Here is a 9,961-nt window from a genome sequence, read left to right as displayed (position 1 = left end):
AAAATACGAAAACCATCAACCATGAAACGGATGCCACCCGAGCATAGAAACAGCAAGAAAGAAAAAAAAACAAAAAAAAAACCGCACGTAAAATCTAAAAAAACGCAAACGGGCAAACGAAAAAGGGGGGTGCAACACGAGGACTTCCCAGGGGGTCACCCATCCTAGTACTACTCTCGCCCAAGCACGCTTAACTGCGGAGTTCTAATGGGATCCGGTGCATTAGTGCTGGTATGATCGCACCCGAAATACTATCCATGCTTATTGCTTTTATGTCTTAAAAGACGCAGAACCTCCTTTGTTTTCGTACGCGAGGCGTGGGACCCACGTGACCGATCGGCTCCGTTCCAAAAATACGAAAACCATGAACCATGAAACGGATGCCACCCGAGCATAGAAATAGCAAGAAAGAAAAAAAAAAAAACCGCACGTAAAATCTAAAAAAAACGCAAACGGGCAACGAAAAAGGGGGGTGCAACACGAGGACTTCCCAGGGGGTCACCCATCCTAGTACTACTCTCGCCCAAGCACGCTTAACTGCGAAGTTCTAATGGGATCCGGTGCATTAGTGCTCGTATGATCGCACCCGAAATACTATCAATGCTTATTGCTTTTATGTCTTAAAAGACGCAGAACCTCCTTTGTTTTCGTACGCGAGGCGTGGGACCCACGTGACCGATCGGCTCCGTTCAAAAAATACGAAAACCATGAACCATGAAGCGGAGGCCACCCGAGCATAGAAATAGCAAGAAAAAAAAACAAAAAAAAAACCGCACGTAAAATCTAAAAAAAACGCAAACGGGCAACGAAAAAGGGGGGTGCAACACGAGGACTTCCCAGGGGGTCACCCATCCTAGTACTACTCTCGCCCAAGCACGCTTAACTGCGGAGTTCTGATGGGATCCGGTGCATTAGTGCTTGTATGATCGCACCCAAAATACTATCCATGCTTATTGCTTTTATGTCTTAAAAGACGCAGAACCTCCTTTGTTTTCGTACGCGAGGCGTGGGACCCACGTGACCGATCGGCTCCGTTCCAAAAATACGAAAACCATGAACCATGAAGCGGAGGCCACCCGAGCATAGAAATAGCGAAAAAGAAAAAAAACAAAAAAAAACCGCACGTAAAATCTAAAAAAAACGCAAACGGGCAACGAAAAAGGGGGGTGCAACACGAGCACTTCCCAGGGGGTCACCCATCCTAGTACTACTCTCGCCCAAGCACGCTTAACTGCGGAGTTCTGATGGGATCCGGTGCATTAGTGCTCGTATGATCGCACCCGAAATACTATCCATGCTTATTGCTTTTATGTCTTAAAAGACGCAGAACCTCCTTTGTTTTCGTACGCGAGGCGTGGGACCCACGTGACCGATCGGCTCCGTTCCAAAAATACGAAAACCATGAACCATGAAGCGGAGGCCACCCGAGCATAGAAATAGCGAAAAAGAAAAAAAACAAAAAAAAACCGCACGTAAAATCTAAAAAAACGCAAACGTGCAACGAAAAAGGGGGGTGCAACACGAGGACTTCCCAGGGGGTCACCCATCCTAGTACTACTCTCGCCCAATCACGCTTAACTAAGGAGTTCTAATGGGATCCGGTGCATTAGTGCTGGTATGATCGCACCCGAAATACTATCAATGTTTATTGCTTTTATGTCTTAAAAGACGCAGAACCTCCTTTGTTTTCGTACGCGAGGCGTGGGACCCACGTGACCGATCGGCTCCGTTCCAAAAATATGAAAACCATCAACCATGAAACGGATGCCACCCGAGCATAGAAACAGCAAGAAAGAAAAAAAAAACAAAAAAAAAACCGCACGTAAAATAAAAAAAAACGCAAACGGGCAAACGAAAAAGGGGGGTGCAACACGAGGACTTCCCAGGGGGTCACCCATCCTAGTACTACTCTCGCCCAAGCACGCTTAAAAAAACCGCACGTAAAATCAAAAAAAACGCAAACGGGCAACGAAAAAAGGGGTGCAACACGAGGACTTCCCAGGGGGTCACCCATCCTAGTTCTACTCTCGCCCAAGCACGCTTAACTGCGGAGTTCTGATGGGATCCGGTGCATTAGTGCTGGTATGATCGCACCCGAAATACTATCCATGGTTATTGCTTTTATGTCTTAAAAGACGCAGAACCTCCTTTGTTTTCGTACGCGAGGCGTGGGACCCACGTGACCGATCGGCTCCGTTCCAAAAATACGAAAACCATGAACCATGAAGCGGAGGCCACCCGAGCATAGAAATAGCAAAAAACAAAAAAAAACCGCACGTAAAATCTAAAAAAACGCAAACGGGCAACGAAAAAGGGGGTGCAACACGAGGACTTCCCAGGGGTCACCCATCCTAGTACTACTCTCGCCCAAGCACGCTTAACTAAGGAGTTCTGATGGGATCCGGTGCATTAGTGCTGGTATTATCGCACCCGAAATACTATCCATGCTTATTGCTTTTATGTCTTAAAAGACGCAGAACCTCCTTTGTTTTCGTACGCGATGCGTGGGACCCACGTGACCGATCGGCTCCGTTCCAAAAATACGAAAACCATGAACCATGAAACGGATGCCACCCGAGCATACAAACAGCAAGAAAGAAAAAAAAAACAAAAAAAAAACCGCACGTAAAATCTAAAATAACGCAAACGGGCAAACGAAAAAGGGGGGTGCAACACGAGGACTTCCCAGGGGGTCACCCATCCTAGTACTACTCTCGCCCAAGCACGCTTAACTGCGGAGAGGACTTCCCAGGGGGTCACCCATCCTAGTACTACTCTCGCCCAAGCACGCTTAACTGCGGAGTTCTGATGGGATCCGGTGCATTAGTGCTGGTATGATCGCACCCGAAATACTATCCATGCTTATTGCTTTTATGTCTTAAAAGACGCAGAACCACCTTTGTTTTCGTACGCGAGGCGTGGGACCCACGTGTCCGATCGGCTCCGTTCCAAAAATACGAAAACCATGAACAATGAAGCGGAGGCCACCCGAGCATAGAAATAGCGAAAAAGAAAAAAAAAAACAAAAAAAAACCGCACGTAAAATCTAAAAAAACGCAAACGGGCAACGAAAAAGGGGGGTGCAACACGAGGACTTCCCAGGGGGTCACCCATCCTAGTACTACTCTCGCCCAAGCACGCTTAACTAAGGAGTTGTAATGGAATCCGGTGCATTAGTGCTGGTATGATCGCACCCGAAATACTATCCATGTTTATTGCTTTTATGTCTTAAAAGACGCAGAACCTCCTTTGTTTTCGTACGCGAGGCGTGGGACCCACGTGACCGATCGGCTCCGTTCAAAAAATACGAAAACCATCAACCATGAAACGGAGGCCACCCGAGCATAGAAACAGCAAGAAAGAAAAAAAAAACAAAAAAAACCGCACGTAAAATCTAAAAAAACGCAAACGGGCAAACGAAAAAGGGGGGTGCAACACGAGGACTTCCCAGGGGGTCACCCATCCTAGTACTACTCTCGCCCAAGCACGCTTAACTGCGTAGTTCTGATTGGATCCGGTGCATTAGTGCTGGTATGATCGCACCCGAAATACTATTCATGATTATTGCTTTTATGTCTTAAAAGACGCAGAACCTCCTTTGTTTTCGTACGCGAGGCGTGGGACCCACGTGACCGATCGTCTCCGTTCCAAAAATACGAAAACCATCAACCATGAAACGGATGCCACCCGAGCATAGAAACAGCAAGAAAGAAAAAAAAACAAAAAAAAACCGCACGTAAAATCTAAAAAAACGCAAACGGGCAAACGAAAAAGGGGGGTGCAACACGAGGACTTTCCAGGGGGTCACCCATCCTAGTACTACTCTCGCCCAAGCACGCTTAACTGCGGAGTTCTGATGGGATCCGGTGCATTAGTGCTGGTATGATCGCACCCGAAATATTATCCATGCTTATTGCTTTTATGTCTTAAAAGACGCAGAACCTCCTTTGTTTTCGTACGCGAGGCGTGGGACCCACGAGACCGATCGGCTCCGTTCCAAAAATACGAAAACCATTAACGATGAAGCGGAGGCCACCCGAGCATAGAAGTAGTAAGAAAGAAAAAAAAAACAAAAAAAAAACCGCACGTAAAATCTAAAAAAACGCAAACGGGCAACGAAAAAAGGGGTGCAACACGAGGACTTCCCAGGGGGTCACCCATCCTAGTACTACTCTCGCCCAAGCACGCTTAGCTGCGGAGTTCTGATGGGATCCGGTGCATTAGTGCTGGTATGATCGCACCCGAAATACTATCCATGCTTATTGCTTTTATGTCTTAAAAGACGCAGAACCTCCTTTGTTTTCGTACGCGAGGCGTGGGACCCACGTGACCGATCGGCTCCGTTCCAAAAATACGAAAACCATGAACCATGAAGCGGAGGCCACCCGAGAATAGAAATAGCAAGAAAAAAAAAAAAAAAACAGCACGTAAAATCTAAAAAAAACGCAAACGGACAACGAAAAAGGGGGGTGCAACACGAGGACTTCCCAGGGGGTCACCCATCCTAGTACTACTCTCGCCCAAGCACGCTTAACTGCGGAGTTCTAATGGGATCCGGTGCATTAGTGCTGGTATGATCGCACCCGAAATACTATCCATGGTTATTGCTTTTATGTCTTAAAAGACGCAGAACCTCCTTTGTTTTCGTACGCGAGGCGTGGGACCCACGTGACCGATCGGCGCCGTTCCAAAAATACGAAAACCATCAACCATGAAACGGAGGCCACCCGAGCATAGAAATAGCAAGAAAGAAAAAAAAAACAAAAAAAAAACCGCACGTAAAATCTAAAAAAACGCAAACGGGCAACGAAAAAGGGGTGCAAAACGAGGACTTCCCAGGGGGTCACCCATCCTAGTACTACTCTCGCCCAAGCACGCTTAACTGCGGAGTTCTGATGGGATCCGGTGCATTAGTGCTGGTATGATCGCACCCGAAATATTATCCATGCTTATTGCTTTTATGTCTTAAAAGATGCAGAACCTCCTTTGTTTTCGTACGCGAGGCGTGGGACCCACGAGACCGATCGGCTCCGTTCCAAAAATACGAAAACCATGAACCATGAAGCGGAGGCCACCCGAGCATAGAAATAGCAAGAAAGAACAAAAAAACAAAAAAAAACCGCACGTAAAATCTAAAAAAACGCAAACGGGCAACGAAAAAAGGGGTGCAACACGAGGACTTCCCAGGGGGTCACCCATCCTAGTACTACTCTCGCCCAAGCACGCTTAACTGCGGAGTTCTGATGGGATCCGGTGCATTAGTGCTGGTATGATCGCACCCGAAATACTATCCATGCTTATTGCTTTTATGTCTTAAAAGACGCAGAACCTCCTTTGTTTTCGTACGCGCGGCGTGGGACCCACGTGACCGATCGGCTCCGTTCCAAAAATACGAAAACCATGAACCATGAAGCGGAGGCCACCCGAGCATAGAAACAGCAAGAAAGAAAAAAAAACAAAAAAAAAACCGCACGTAAAATCTAAAAAAACGCAAACAGGCAACAAAAAAGGGGGGTGCAACACGAGGACTTCCCAGGGGTCACCCATCCTAGTACTACTCTCGCTCAAGCACGCTTAACTGTGGAGTTATGATGGGATCTGGTGCATTAGTGCTGGTATGATCGCACCCGAAATACTATCCATGGTTATTGCTTTTATGTCTTAAAAGACGCAGAACCTCCTTTGTTGTCGTACGCGAGGCGTGGGACCCACGTGACCGATCGGCGCCGTTCCAAAAATACGAAAACCATCAACCATGAAACGGAGGCCACCCGAGCATAGAAATTGCAAGAAAGAAAAAAAAACAAAAAAAAAACCGCACGTAAAATCTAAAAAAAACGCAAACGGGCAAACGAAAAAGGGGGTGCAACATGAGGACTTCCCAGGGGGTAACCCATCCTAGTACTACTCTCGCCCAAGCACACTTAACTGCGAAGTTCTGATGGGATCCGGTGCATTAGTGCCGGTATGATCGCACCCGAAATATTATCCATGCTTATTGCTTTTATGTCTTAAAAGACGCAGAACCTCCTTTGTTTTCGTACGCGAGGCGTGGGACCCACGAGACCGATCGGCTCCGTTCCAAAAATACGAAAACCATGAACCATGAAGCGGAGGCCACCCGAGCATAGAAATAGCAAGAAAGAAAAAAAAAACAAAAAAAAAAACCGCACGTAAAATCTAAAAAAACGCAAACGGGCAACGAAAAAGGGGGGTGCAACACGAGGACTTCCCAGGGGGTCACCCATCCTAGTACTACTCTCGCCCAAGCACGCTTAACTGCGGAGTTCTGATGGGATCCGGTGCATTAGTGCTGGTATGATCGCACCCGAAATATTATCCATGCTTATTGCTTTTATGTCTTAAAAGACGCAGAACCTCCTTTGTTTTCGTACGCGAGGCGTGGGACCCACGTGACCGATCGTCTCCGTTGCAAAAATACGAAAACCATGAACCATGAAGCGGAGGCCACCCGAGCATAGAAACAACAAGAAAGAAAAAAAAACAAAAAAAAAAACAGCACGTAAAATCTAAAAAAAACGCAAACGGGCAACGAAAAAGGGGAGTGCAACACGAGGACTTCCCAGGGGGTCACCCATCCTAGTACTACTCTCGCCCGAGCACGCTTAACTACGGAGTTCTGATGGGATTCGGTGCATTAGTGCTGGTATGATCGCACCCGAAATATTATCCATGCTTATTGTTTTTATGTCTTAAAAGACGCAGAACCTCCTTTGTTTTCGTACGCGAGGCGTGGGATCCACGAGACCGATCGGCTCCGTTCCAAAAATACGAAAACCATGAACCATGAAGCGGAGGCCACCCGAGCATAGAAATAGCAAGAAAGAAAAAAAAAACAAAAAAAAAACCGCACGTAAAATCTAAAAAAACGCAAACGGGCAACGAAAAAAGGGGTGCAACAAGAGGACTTCCCAGGGGGTCACCTATCCTAGTACTACTCTCGCCCAAGCACGCTTAACTGCGGAGTTCTGATGGGATCCGGTGCATTAGTGCTGGTATGATCGCACCCGAAATACTATCCATGCTTATTGCTTTTATGTCTTAAAAGACGCAGAACCTCCTTTGTTTTCGTACGCGAGGCGTGGGACCCACGTGACCGATCGGCTCCGTTCCAAAAATACGAAAACCATGAACCATGAAGCGGAGGCCACCCGAGCATAGAAATAGCAAGAAAGAACAAAAAAACAAAAAAAAAACCGCACGTAAAATCTAAAAAAACGCAAACGGGCAACGAAAAAAGGGGAGCAACACGAGGACTTCCCAGGGGGTCACCCATCCTAGTACTACTCTCGCCCAAGCACGCTTAACTGTGGAGTTCTGATGGGATCCGGTGCATTAGTGTTAGTATGATCGCACCCGAAATACTATCCATGCTTATTGCTTTTATGTCTTAAAAGACGCAGAACCTCCTTTGTTTTCGTACGCGAGGCGTGGGACCCACGTGACCGATCGGCTCCGTTCCAAAAATACGAAAACCATGAACCATGAAGCGGAGGCCACCCGAGCATAGAAACAGCAAGAAAGAAAAAAAAAACAAAAAAAAACAGCACGTAAAATCTAAAAAAAACGCAAACGGGCAACGAAAAAGGGGGGTGCAACACGAGGACTTCCCAGGGGGTCACCCATCCTAGTACTACTCTCGCCCAAGCACGCTTAACTGCGGAGTTCTAATGGGATCCGGTGCATTAGTGCTGGTATGATCGCACCCGAAATACTATCCATGGTTATTGCTTTTATGTCTTAAAAGACGCAGAACCTCCTTTGTTTTCGTACGCGAGGCGTGGGACCCACGTGACCGATCGGCGCCGTTCCAAAAATACGAAAACCATCAACCATGAAACGGAGGCCACCCGAGCATAGAAATAGCAAGAAAGAAAAAAAAAACAAAAAAAAAACCGCACGTAAAATCTAAAAAAACGCAAACGGGCAACGAAAAAGGGGTGCAAAACGAGGACTTCCCAGGGGGTCACCCATCCTAGTACTACTCTCGCCCAAGCACGCTTAACTGCGGAGTTCTGATGGGATCCGGTGCATTAGTGCTGGTATGATCGCACCCGAAATATTATCCATGCTTATTGCTTTTATGTCTTAAAAGATGCAGAACCTCCTTTGTTTTCGTACGCGAGGCGTGGGACCCACGAGACCGATCGGCTCCGTTCCAAAAATACGAAAACCATGAACCATGAAGCGGAGGCCACCCGAGCATAGAAATAGCAAGAAAGAACAAAAAAACAAAAAAAAACCGCACGTAAAATCTAAAAAAACGCAAACGGGCAACGAAAAAAGGGGTGCAACACGAGGACTTCCCAGGGGGTCACCCATCCTAGTACTACTCTCGCCCAAGCACGCTTAACTGCGGAGTTCTGATGGGATCCGGTGCATTAGTGCTGGTATGATCGCACCCGAAATACTATCCATGCTTATTGCTTTTATGTCTTAAAAGACGCAGAACCTCCTTTGTTTTCGTACGCGCGGCGTGGGACCCACGTGACCGATCGGCTCCGTTCCAAAAATACGAAAACCATGAACCATGAAGCGGAGGCCACCCGAGCATAGAAACAGCAAGAAAGAAAAAAAAACAAAAAAAAAACCGCACGTAAAATCTAAAAAAACGCAAACAGGCAACAAAAAAGGGGGGTGCAACACGAGGACTTCCCAGGGGTCACCCATCCTAGTACTACTCTCGCTCAAGCACGCTTAACTGTGGAGTTATGATGGGATCTGGTGCATTAGTGCTGGTATGATCGCACCCGAAATACTATCCATGGTTATTGCTTTTATGTCTTAAAAGACGCAGAACCTCCTTTGTTGTCGTACGCGAGGCGTGGGACCCACGTGACCGATCGGCGCCGTTCCAAAAATACGAAAACCATCAACCATGAAACGGAGGCCACCCGAGCATAGAAATTGCAAGAAAGAAAAAAAAACAAAAAAAAAACCGCACGTAAAATCTAAAAAAAACGCAAACGGGCAAACGAAAAAGGGGGTGCAACATGAGGACTTCCCAGGGGGTAACCCATCCTAGTACTACTCTCGCCCAAGCACACTTAACTGCGAAGTTCTGATGGGATCCGGTGCATTAGTGCCGGTATGATCGCACCCGAAATATTATCCATGCTTATTGCTTTTATGTCTTAAAAGACGCAGAACCTCCTTTGTTTTCGTACGCGAGGCGTGGGACCCACGAGACCGATCGGCTCCGTTCCAAAAATACGAAAACCATGAACCATGAAGCGGAGGCCACCCGAGCATAGAAATAGCAAGAAAGAAAAAAAAAACAAAAAAAAAAACCGCACGTAAAATCTAAAAAAACGCAAACGGGCAACGAAAAAGGGGGGTGCAACACGAGGACTTCCCAGGGGGTCACCCATCCTAGTACTACTCTCGCCCAAGCACGCTTAACTGCGGAGTTCTGATGGGATCCGGTGCATTAGTGCTGGTATGATCGCACCCGAAATATTATCCATGCTTATTGCTTTTATGTCTTAAAAGACGCAGAACCTCCTTTGTTTTCGTACGCGAGGCGTGGGACCCACGTGACCGATCGTCTCCGTTGCAAAAATACGAAAACCATGAACCATGAAGCGGAGGCCACCCGAGCATAGAAACAACAAGAAAGAAAAAAAAACAAAAAAAAAAACAGCACGTAAAATCTAAAAAAAACGCAAACGGGCAACGAAAAAGGGGAGTGCAACACGAGGACTTCCCAGGGGGTCACCCATCCTAGTACTACTCTCGCCCGAGCACGCTTAACTACGGAGTTCTGATGGGATTCGGTGCATTAGTGCTGGTATGATCGCACCCGAAATATTATCCATGCTTATTGTTTTTATGTCTTAAAAGACGCAGAACCTCCTTTGTTTTCGTACGCGAGGCGTGGGATCCACGAGACCGATCGGCTCCGTTCCAAAAATACGAAAACCATGAACCATGAAGCGGA

The 9,961-nt window shown here is 46.9% G+C and overlaps 27 non-coding genes and 1 pseudogene across 27 annotated transcripts; all 28 read right to left on the bottom strand.

Moving 5' to 3' along the window:
* Positions 1-126: 126 nt before the first annotated feature.
* LOC145153642 (5S ribosomal RNA) lies at positions 127-245 on the bottom strand. The gene has a single exon (XR_013734140.1). It is a non-coding gene; the product is annotated as a 5S ribosomal RNA (ribosomal RNA).
* Positions 246-469: 224 nt separating this feature from the next.
* On the bottom strand, positions 470-588 carry LOC145147758 (5S ribosomal RNA). The gene has a single exon (XR_013728651.1). It is a non-coding gene; the product is annotated as a 5S ribosomal RNA (ribosomal RNA).
* Positions 589-815: 227 nt separating this feature from the next.
* Positions 816-934, bottom strand: LOC145144572 (5S ribosomal RNA). The gene has a single exon (XR_013725583.1). It is a non-coding gene; the product is annotated as a 5S ribosomal RNA (ribosomal RNA).
* Positions 935-1,163: 229 nt separating this feature from the next.
* Positions 1,164-1,282, bottom strand: LOC145145877 (5S ribosomal RNA). The gene has a single exon (XR_013726830.1). It is a non-coding gene; the product is annotated as a 5S ribosomal RNA (ribosomal RNA).
* Positions 1,283-1,510: 228 nt separating this feature from the next.
* Positions 1,511-1,629, bottom strand: LOC145148890 (5S ribosomal RNA). The gene has a single exon (XR_013729754.1). It is a non-coding gene; the product is annotated as a 5S ribosomal RNA (ribosomal RNA).
* A 348-nt stretch (positions 1,630-1,977) lies between these two features.
* LOC145145910 (5S ribosomal RNA) lies at positions 1,978-2,096 on the bottom strand. Its single transcript, XR_013726861.1, has one exon. It is a non-coding gene; the product is annotated as a 5S ribosomal RNA (ribosomal RNA).
* Positions 2,097-2,314: 218 nt separating this feature from the next.
* LOC145149062 (5S ribosomal RNA) lies at positions 2,315-2,432 on the bottom strand. Its single transcript, XR_013729923.1, has one exon. It is a non-coding gene; the product is annotated as a 5S ribosomal RNA (ribosomal RNA).
* Positions 2,433-2,737: 305 nt separating this feature from the next.
* Positions 2,738-2,837, bottom strand: LOC145151401 (5S ribosomal RNA; annotated as a pseudogene).
* A 240-nt stretch (positions 2,838-3,077) lies between these two features.
* LOC145149686 (5S ribosomal RNA) lies at positions 3,078-3,196 on the bottom strand. Its single transcript, XR_013730538.1, has one exon. It is a non-coding gene; the product is annotated as a 5S ribosomal RNA (ribosomal RNA).
* Positions 3,197-3,426: 230 nt separating this feature from the next.
* Positions 3,427-3,545, bottom strand: LOC145148629 (5S ribosomal RNA). Its single transcript, XR_013729505.1, has one exon. It is a non-coding gene; the product is annotated as a 5S ribosomal RNA (ribosomal RNA).
* Positions 3,546-3,775: 230 nt separating this feature from the next.
* LOC145137372 (5S ribosomal RNA) lies at positions 3,776-3,894 on the bottom strand. Its single transcript, XR_013721014.1, has one exon. It is a non-coding gene; the product is annotated as a 5S ribosomal RNA (ribosomal RNA).
* Positions 3,895-4,124: 230 nt separating this feature from the next.
* Positions 4,125-4,243, bottom strand: LOC145153565 (5S ribosomal RNA). Its single transcript, XR_013734066.1, has one exon. It is a non-coding gene; the product is annotated as a 5S ribosomal RNA (ribosomal RNA).
* Positions 4,244-4,466: 223 nt separating this feature from the next.
* Positions 4,467-4,585, bottom strand: LOC145153641 (5S ribosomal RNA). The gene has a single exon (XR_013734139.1). It is a non-coding gene; the product is annotated as a 5S ribosomal RNA (ribosomal RNA).
* Positions 4,586-4,814: 229 nt separating this feature from the next.
* Positions 4,815-4,933, bottom strand: LOC145154985 (5S ribosomal RNA). The gene has a single exon (XR_013735450.1). It is a non-coding gene; the product is annotated as a 5S ribosomal RNA (ribosomal RNA).
* Positions 4,934-5,162: 229 nt separating this feature from the next.
* LOC145152253 (5S ribosomal RNA) lies at positions 5,163-5,281 on the bottom strand. The gene has a single exon (XR_013732780.1). It is a non-coding gene; the product is annotated as a 5S ribosomal RNA (ribosomal RNA).
* A 230-nt stretch (positions 5,282-5,511) lies between these two features.
* LOC145151119 (5S ribosomal RNA) lies at positions 5,512-5,629 on the bottom strand. The gene has a single exon (XR_013731910.1). It is a non-coding gene; the product is annotated as a 5S ribosomal RNA (ribosomal RNA).
* Positions 5,630-5,860: 231 nt separating this feature from the next.
* LOC145149146 (5S ribosomal RNA) lies at positions 5,861-5,979 on the bottom strand. Its single transcript, XR_013730003.1, has one exon. It is a non-coding gene; the product is annotated as a 5S ribosomal RNA (ribosomal RNA).
* Positions 5,980-6,211: 232 nt separating this feature from the next.
* LOC145152251 (5S ribosomal RNA) lies at positions 6,212-6,330 on the bottom strand. Its single transcript, XR_013732779.1, has one exon. It is a non-coding gene; the product is annotated as a 5S ribosomal RNA (ribosomal RNA).
* Positions 6,331-6,562: 232 nt separating this feature from the next.
* LOC145145999 (5S ribosomal RNA) lies at positions 6,563-6,681 on the bottom strand. The gene has a single exon (XR_013726948.1). It is a non-coding gene; the product is annotated as a 5S ribosomal RNA (ribosomal RNA).
* A 230-nt stretch (positions 6,682-6,911) lies between these two features.
* On the bottom strand, positions 6,912-7,030 carry LOC145147978 (5S ribosomal RNA). Its single transcript, XR_013728876.1, has one exon. It is a non-coding gene; the product is annotated as a 5S ribosomal RNA (ribosomal RNA).
* Positions 7,031-7,260: 230 nt separating this feature from the next.
* LOC145149482 (5S ribosomal RNA) lies at positions 7,261-7,379 on the bottom strand. Its single transcript, XR_013730348.1, has one exon. It is a non-coding gene; the product is annotated as a 5S ribosomal RNA (ribosomal RNA).
* Positions 7,380-7,610: 231 nt separating this feature from the next.
* Positions 7,611-7,729, bottom strand: LOC145153640 (5S ribosomal RNA). Its single transcript, XR_013734138.1, has one exon. It is a non-coding gene; the product is annotated as a 5S ribosomal RNA (ribosomal RNA).
* Positions 7,730-7,958: 229 nt separating this feature from the next.
* Positions 7,959-8,077, bottom strand: LOC145154984 (5S ribosomal RNA). The gene has a single exon (XR_013735449.1). It is a non-coding gene; the product is annotated as a 5S ribosomal RNA (ribosomal RNA).
* A 229-nt stretch (positions 8,078-8,306) lies between these two features.
* On the bottom strand, positions 8,307-8,425 carry LOC145152250 (5S ribosomal RNA). The gene has a single exon (XR_013732778.1). It is a non-coding gene; the product is annotated as a 5S ribosomal RNA (ribosomal RNA).
* Positions 8,426-8,655: 230 nt separating this feature from the next.
* LOC145151118 (5S ribosomal RNA) lies at positions 8,656-8,773 on the bottom strand. Its single transcript, XR_013731909.1, has one exon. It is a non-coding gene; the product is annotated as a 5S ribosomal RNA (ribosomal RNA).
* Positions 8,774-9,004: 231 nt separating this feature from the next.
* On the bottom strand, positions 9,005-9,123 carry LOC145149145 (5S ribosomal RNA). Its single transcript, XR_013730002.1, has one exon. It is a non-coding gene; the product is annotated as a 5S ribosomal RNA (ribosomal RNA).
* A 232-nt stretch (positions 9,124-9,355) lies between these two features.
* On the bottom strand, positions 9,356-9,474 carry LOC145152249 (5S ribosomal RNA). The gene has a single exon (XR_013732777.1). It is a non-coding gene; the product is annotated as a 5S ribosomal RNA (ribosomal RNA).
* A 232-nt stretch (positions 9,475-9,706) lies between these two features.
* On the bottom strand, positions 9,707-9,825 carry LOC145145998 (5S ribosomal RNA). Its single transcript, XR_013726947.1, has one exon. It is a non-coding gene; the product is annotated as a 5S ribosomal RNA (ribosomal RNA).
* Between the last annotated feature and the right edge of the window lie 136 nt (positions 9,826-9,961).

This window comes from Lactuca virosa, chromosome 1, assembly GCF_052849685.1.
Source record: "Lactuca virosa cultivar CGN04683 chromosome 1, Lactuca_virosa_CGN04683_v6, whole genome shotgun sequence".
NCBI classification, from domain to species: Eukaryota; Viridiplantae; Streptophyta; class Magnoliopsida; order Asterales; family Asteraceae; genus Lactuca; species Lactuca virosa.
This window is presented reverse-complemented; position numbering and strand designations above follow the sequence as displayed.